This window comes from Pistacia vera, unplaced genomic scaffold, assembly GCF_008641045.1.
Source record: "Pistacia vera cultivar Batoury unplaced genomic scaffold, PisVer_v2 Contig776, whole genome shotgun sequence".
NCBI classification, from domain to species: Eukaryota; Viridiplantae; Streptophyta; class Magnoliopsida; order Sapindales; family Anacardiaceae; genus Pistacia; species Pistacia vera.
Window position 1 is genome coordinate 61,532 of NW_022196641.1, and position 8,147 is coordinate 69,678.

The following is an 8,147-nucleotide window of genomic DNA, read 5'->3' on the forward strand; positions in this document are numbered from 1 at the left end:
CACAACACCGCTCGACTGATTCTACTAGGGACACTGGACTGACGGATGGAATTGACACCACCTTAGCTTAGTTAGTAAGGGAGGGGGGTGACTATTAGATAGGGAAGGGAACTTATGAAGAAGACTGGCCTGTGCTCTTCTTGTAATCTGACCTTACTATAGCTTTTTTAAAGCTTTTGGCTTATTGATCTCCAACTGTATTTGTATTCGTATCTGGTAATTCTCTTTCTAGTGGATCAAGATATTCTAGGCTAATCCACTCTTCCTTGAAACTTGGAAATCGCTCTTTATTAAAATGAAAACTTTCATAACTTATAAATGAGTTGCTTCTTGACTTGACTTACTCACACTCCTCTCCTATCTTTTTAAAAGCTGCCATGTGCATTTTTCTTTCCTTGGATGCTATAAGAATGGGTTGGCTCTTGCCCCATTCAAAACGATGAAAATGGACAAATCCATTAAAAGTCTCGTTTGTCACTTCTCTTGATTTCCCACCCACCTACCTATCATCTATCAGTCCCTTGAAGCTTCCCCACTTGGTAGCTAATCCCGCTCGTTGGTATGATAGAGGCTGCTGTACACAGGAGGAAGAACCTGGTGAAAAAATGAACGAACAAGACTTACGCCTTCCCTGGCTAGAGCGAATAACTCAGACAACAACTAATTGAAGACTAATCTATCTGATTTCATATACATACGGCCAAAAAGCAAATAAACAAAGTGGGAAGGGCTATTTCGCCTAAACTCCTCTCTAAGCCAATCTCACTATGTAATCTTATTTGAAATAAAGGTCTTTCTTAACAGCTTGAATGTGCAAATTACTGGCTCCTAACCAATGCATCTTAATCCCATTTATTGTACAAGATGCATTCAATAATTTGATAAGTTTTCTCTCCCTCCTTTCTTTCTTTTCCTTCTCTCCCTCTTTTGTTTATTTTTCTCTCCATCGCCAGCATGGACCTTGCAACAGTGAGATCTACCTAGCCACAAGTCAGCCGGCGGCTAGACAATTTGACCTCTATGGGCCTAAGCGACGACCATATTTTTTGCCCCACAAGCACCTCACGCAAAGACCAAAATGGGCTAGCCATCGCGTGTGAAACAGTGGCAACTAGAGATGGCAATGGGCTCAAGGTTTGCGCGGGTACCCAGCACCAGCCCAGTCCGAAAAGCGCGCTTTACCTGGTGTTAGCAGGCTTGGGCTTGGGCTGTGACTGATTTTAAGGTTCGCCCTAAGTATAGGTGGGCATGGGTATGTCTCAGTTTTGGCCAGCTTGGCTCGGCCCAACAATTTTACTATTAATTTTACTAAATTACCCTTAACTATATATTAATTACAGAATTATCCTAGATATATATAAAAAAATTCAAATTATTAATATTGTGAGTATTCAAAAACAAATTAATATTTAAAAACGTTTCTAGAATTAAAAATTAAAAAAATTGAAATTTATTAATTTTTAAAAATTCACATTATAAAAAGGGCGGGCTTGGGCGCCGGGACTGAGATTACGAAAAAACCTATCGGGTAGGGCTTGGGCTTTACCATCATCCCCATGACGGGCCCGAGCCAAGACTGGGCCTTTGTCATGGGATCGGGCTTGGCCCAGGCCAAGGGTACCCAATCCCGACCGGCCCATTGCTATCTCTAGTGGCAACCCCTATCAATTTGAATTTTTTTTTTCTTGATTAATGATTTTAGATAGGAATTTTGGTGTTGCACGATGAAAGGTGATTTTTGGTGTGGTGGTGATCAATTTTTCTTGATTGATGAGGTTCCCAAATATTTTTGTGATTTCGAGTGTTTGATTCATAACCTTTGCTGGAGTGATGAAGTTCTTTACACATTTGATGGAGTTGATTGAGGCTTTGATTGTTGACGAGCAGCTTTGATTTGGGGTTTGATTTATTATGTGCTTTGATTTGGGATTGATGAAATATAAAAGGTGATAAACAAGTATAAAATTAATGATGTTGAGGGTGATTATGAGATTTTCTTTAAAGGTAAAAACGTTATTTTATATTTAAGAATTTTGAACGGAAAAAAACACTAGGACGGTTATACCCTTCTGATCTTAGTTTGGTTGACGTCGTCTAAAAAATAGGGATAATTTGATATGAAAAGATTGTGGGGAACTTGTGGATTAAAATCATAAACTTGCCAGAAACTGGGTTTTCCGAAAATATAGGGTGGTAATTAATTTTTTCTCAAAATGCAAAATTAAACTTATTTTTTTCGTTCTCAATTTTATTTTGAAAACAAAAATGACAAAAACATAATAAACGCTACAGATTATTTCACTCATTTTTCTGGAAGTTATCTAAAAGCTATTAAACAATTTTACTCCAGCCATTATGGGAAATTCATTTATCGGTAAACTCCGAAGCAAATAGGGAAAGGAGTAGCATAGTGGCGCATAAAGGCATCCCCAACCCACGCAAAATGGTGCAAAAAACACAAATTAGCGTGGGTACTAAACACTGCCCCATTTGGTGCAGTGCTGCACCAAATTTGGTGCAGCACTGTAGCACTGCGCCAAAATAGCGTGGCACTGTAGTAAAAATGAAAATATATATATTTTTAAATTTGTGTTTTTTTTTGTTTTTTGTTTATTTTATTAGTTAATTTGAGTATTAAATTTTATACCAAAATCACACAAATTTGAGTATTTGTATTTAATTTAATTGATTATTATTTATAATACATAAATTTATAATAATGATATAATTTAAAAAATGATGAAAAATTAAAAATAGAACTTTATTCAATGCAAATATTAAACTACAATAACTCAAAATAAAAATTAACACTAATTTAAAAACACTAAAATTAAAAGAAAATACAACATAAACTAAAATAACAATTTTTTTTGTATCATTTTATATTAGATGTAATGTTTTTCTATAATGTTTTTCTATATTAAATGTAATGTTTATTTGATTAAATAAATGCTTAATTCTATTAAATTAGTATAATTTTCAAAATAATTATTATTTAATAAAAATATCATTCCCAATATTTAATTAATATATACAAAAATAATGAGTGAAATAGATTAATTGTTGATTATTACAATAAAAGAAAAAAAAGAATATTTTTTTTGGTGCGATATTTGGTGTTGTGGGTTGGAGATGGAATAGTATTTTACACCAAATTTTGTATCAATTTAGTGCAATTTTGTACCAAATTGATGCAATGGCTTAAAGATGGTCACAGGAGAAGAAGACAAAATAAACAGAGAGTTTATCTTTCTGCCATAGAATAAATTAGACCTAGCTAGAAGATAAGAGGCTACCGACAACAGTGCGTTAAAAAGAGATTAAAAAAACACTGAATACTATTATCAGGAAGCGCAGGCGTGGTTGGTTGTCCCATTCTTGAAGATGATGACTTACTTTTTTTCAGTTGAGTTGAGATCAAATCACGTGAAGATGATGACTTACTTTTTTCAGTTGAGTTGAGATCAAACCACGTGAACTCATTGCACGAATTATGGGTTTCTTTGGCCGACAATTTCTCACACGCTTGCTACAGTATTCTTATCTTAATTTCATCCATTCTAAGCTCCCTCCATTAGTTTCTAATTCGGTACCGGTAACATTACCCATCACAAACGTTGAATTTCGTTCTTTATAGTTGATGATGTATACTTCCCAAATGATATCCCAAATTTATCATCCAAATAATGTATGGTCTTATATAACTTTGATGTGTAAATCATATGTAGACAATACATTGTTTGGATGAAAATTTTGAGATTCCATTTAGAAAGCACATATTTAGTATGCGATATTGTATAATATAAATGTATCATATAATACTTACTTAATACAATTTTTTTTTTTTTTTTGGGACCCAATAACTCAAGGAATTGAGCAAACCTCGACTGTCAAGTCAACCCCTTAGGGTTTTTATAAACGGGGTGTCCAGACCAACTTATGTGCACCTCAACCAATGTTCTGAAAACCGGACCGGACAATGACCCGTTCAAGGGTCTAGTTTTCGGTTTAACCGGTTGGATCGGTCGGTTGGACCGTAATTTATAAAATTACATGTTAGTCCCTAAAGGTTTGAAATTCATCAAAAACACCCATATAATACTCCCTTAAGGTTTGAAATCTATCTAAAACACCCTTATCGCGCGAAGATTCTGGTGAGTGTGGTGGCAGCGACGATCGACGGCCAATCGAAGCTAGAATCTTAGGGCTTTTGATGTGCAAGTGCTGGCGACTCTAATGGTGGTGCGACGGAGTTCCATCGGCGTCGGAACTCGCCGGAATCAACAAAAGAAATCTGACGTCGCGTAAAGCAGTAAACTTTAGGTGGACGGCGATCGACGAAGGCTGGACGACGACGACTGAAAATAGATGGGTTTGGTCATGAAGATGCCGTCCGTCGAATGAGGGTGTTTTCTCTGTCGAAAGATACCAGAATCCGACGGTGATTGGACTGTGATTCGGCACTATTCCGGCGGTCCAACCATGGTCCAATCCGGTTTAACTTCAAATGGCGGTTTTTTATATACATCGGACCGAATTTGCCGCCGGTTGCGGGTCGAACCAGTCCGACCGGGCGGTCCGGTCCGATTTTCAGAACACTGACCTCAACTATTCCCTAGGGTCTATTGAATACGCTACAAGTTCAAATAACCAAATAAGTTATAATATTATTATGGCAAGAGGTCTGAAAGTTTGAACCTAAGAACTCAAGAAAGATAGCAAACCTCTTTGACCGTTAGGTTAATCCCTTAGGGTTAAAAGTTTTCGGAAGCCACTCATTTAATACAAGATTGGTGTGAAGTTAATAGGTAGTACAAATGCTCCATGCATATATATTATACTATTTAATTCAAAATGAAAAAGTGGGCTAAGCATGGTAATATTGTGCTATTTTATAAATTTTATATTTTATTTTTATCCTAATTATCATTTGATAATTATAATTCATATATAAATTAATTTATTTACAAATTATTTTATATAGAATAATTATAATTACTGTTGATAAATAAAACAGATAATAATTACGTAGGAATAACAATGCATTTTCTAAATTATTTTACAATCTATTATAATTAAATAATTAATTAATTTTCTAAAACCACTGTAATGATTTATTTAGATAAATATTATTGATAGAAAAAATAAATATATTTTATAAAATATAAAGTGCACCAAACAAACCCTTAAGGCCATGTTTACCTTTAGGAATTGACAAGGGAATGGAATTAAGATTCTGAATTCCTTGTTTACGTACAGGAATTGAGTAAAGAACTGGAATACCATTAAAGGTGGAAAAGTAACTCGCCCGGCCCAACCCGGCCCGCGGCGGGTTACTTTGTTTGGCTGGCTGGGCCTAACCCGCCTGCCAACAAAGGCAGGCCGGGTTAGGCCCGCCATTTTCTCCAAATGGCTGGCCCAGCCCGCCCACCCGCCCTAACCCCCGGGTTAGGTGGCGGCCTGGGCCGGTTAGCCCGATTTTCCTGGCTTCGTTTGGTTGGATTTTGGGAATACTACTTTTAGTATTCCCAAAAAAGTTAAACAGTAAAATACCCAAAAACTCACATATTATTCAACTTTATTCAACATTTTTAAACCCCATAAATTTGTTAATTCAATTAAATACCCTAAATTTTTAATGTTTTTGTACGCGACTCCAGCCACCCTCGACGGGTGGCCGCTATCCGTATTTGAGGTGATGGGGGGTGTTTTTGTTAATTTAATGTTTTATTATAAGGGTGTTTTGTAAAAAACAAACATAGGGGGTATTTTATCAATTTGTAAATCCTACATCGTAATACCCGCCTAATTCAACTTTTTTTTTTAACTTTTTTCAAAAAACTTTTCCCAAAAACACAAAATTGTGAACCAAACGGAGCCCCTATTTTTTTTGTTTTTTTTATTTAACTTTTCAATAATAATTATAAAATAATTGTTTTTAATTAACTTTTCAAATATCAATAATTCATTCAATTTTTTGTTTGTTAACATTTCAAATATTAATTCAATTTTGATACAATAAATATAATATAAGAAAAATTAGACTTATTCTTTATCAAAAATAAAATAAGAAATTAACCATTATTGCCTCGAAACCTCGCCAAGAAAAACCCAATGGGAGAAAAACTTGGTAAAGAAAAAGAGTGCAATAATGACAATTAATTTACAAATTACATTTTACAAAACACTAATTTGGGGGTGGTTCACTAGGACCTCCTCATCTGTATCATCTTTATTACAAAATTGAAACGATTCTACTAAAGTATTGTCGATAACCCGTATTGATCTTGATGGCGCGATCTCTCCCAATCTCGAACATGAGGACTTCATCATTTTGGAGCAAGTTTAGTCCTCCTTTCATTTAAATCCTTCCACTTGCACTAAATATTTGTTCGGATGAGACGGTTGAGACAGGAACAGCAAAAACATCCAGGCAAGTCTTGATAATACCGGAAAATACATTTTCTAGCTCTCCAATACTCTAAGATATCAAAGTGACCTGTTGAAAACTTTCGGGGTTGCCAAATATTGTTGAAGTTCATTACTCTGCGACTCCATGGAGGACAGTATATTAGTGTTGTTGTTGTTGTTGGTGGTGCTTCTGAAGAGGAGGCTGTGGCTGTGCTTTGGATTCGGGTCCTCTTCGGCCTATTCAGTGCATTCCAAGAGTATAAGTCTTCATTTGTGTTTTCTTCTGCTACAACTTCTCTGGATATTTCACCTCTTTGTGACTGCGGGTTCCCATACCTGTTTTCATTGGAAATATACTTTGAAAAGACTATTTTTTACCTCTCCTATTTGATTGACAAATGATTCGGTTTGTAAATTTTCACTTAAATTGTCAAAACCATTTTCTAAACGTGCTAATTTAATTCTGGATCAAATATAGCACCTAAACAATAAGAAAAGGAATGGGTTCCCAATATTTCAAAAAAAAAATTTCCATTGCCTTTATGGTGTATTTAAAATTTCATTGTCTCTGTTTTTTTGTAAATACTCGGAAATTTTTATAATGTATGTATTACCAATGGACTAGTAGGATAATATACACCAGAAAGTTGTAAAGTGGATTGGTAAAAACATTTGAGAAAGAATGAAATACTTTACTTTTCCAATCATTTCAACCAAATAATGAGGACCTCTATATTTGCTACAAATAACTAATTATATTAGCATAAGGTAAACATGAATCAAACACTAAATAAGTACTATTTCATCTAACAGGCATATCTAATGCAAAAGTTCTAGGAGACATATTGATTTTATACAGCTTCTTGAAATTCAGCATTTCTTTTTATACTACCAGTAATCCAAGCTAAAGATTCCCTAATTCTATCAATATTTTTTTTAATTGTTTTCATACCATTTTTCACAATTAAATTAATAACATGACATGCCACAACGTTGGTGAAAAAACTTCAAATTGTATATGAAGTAATTAGTTTGAAAAAAATATATAGCTTTACTATTAGAACTTGCATTATCTAAAGTTAAACTTATCACTTTATCAATAATATCATAATCTTCTAAAACTTCAACAATTTTATTATAGATTTCTAAACCACTATGATCCACATCCATTAATCTAAATCCTAATAAAGATTTATTTAATTAAATTCATTATCAAAATAATGACTAGTAACACAATATAATCTTGTTTAGCTCTACCACTCCAAATATCGGCAGTTAGAGCCACACTAATATGACAAGTATGAATTTATTTTTTAATTCTAATTTTATTTTTTTAAACATTTTATTAAATCATTTCTAGTTGCAGTTTTAGAATAACTTTTAAATCCTGGAAAAAATGAATTTTAAACAAATCTTTCAAAATATTTATCTTCAGCCATATTATAGGTTGATCGCTGCAGCAATATATAAAGCTAACTGTTCCCTATATACATCAGAATTATAACGCCAAGTAGTACCCATATTAATTATTTGAGTTTGATTGCTTTCTCTATTTTCATGTCGATTAATTGTTTATTAGCATGCATTTTTAAAGTACTAGTACCATTACCTGAATCGGCTTATAAACATTTGCACAATATTTGCATCTTGCTTTCTTGACCTTGACCCCCATTTTCTGTCTCGTAAAACTTGTCGAAATGCACCCCAAACGTCTGATGTGTGTCTGTCTTCGCTTT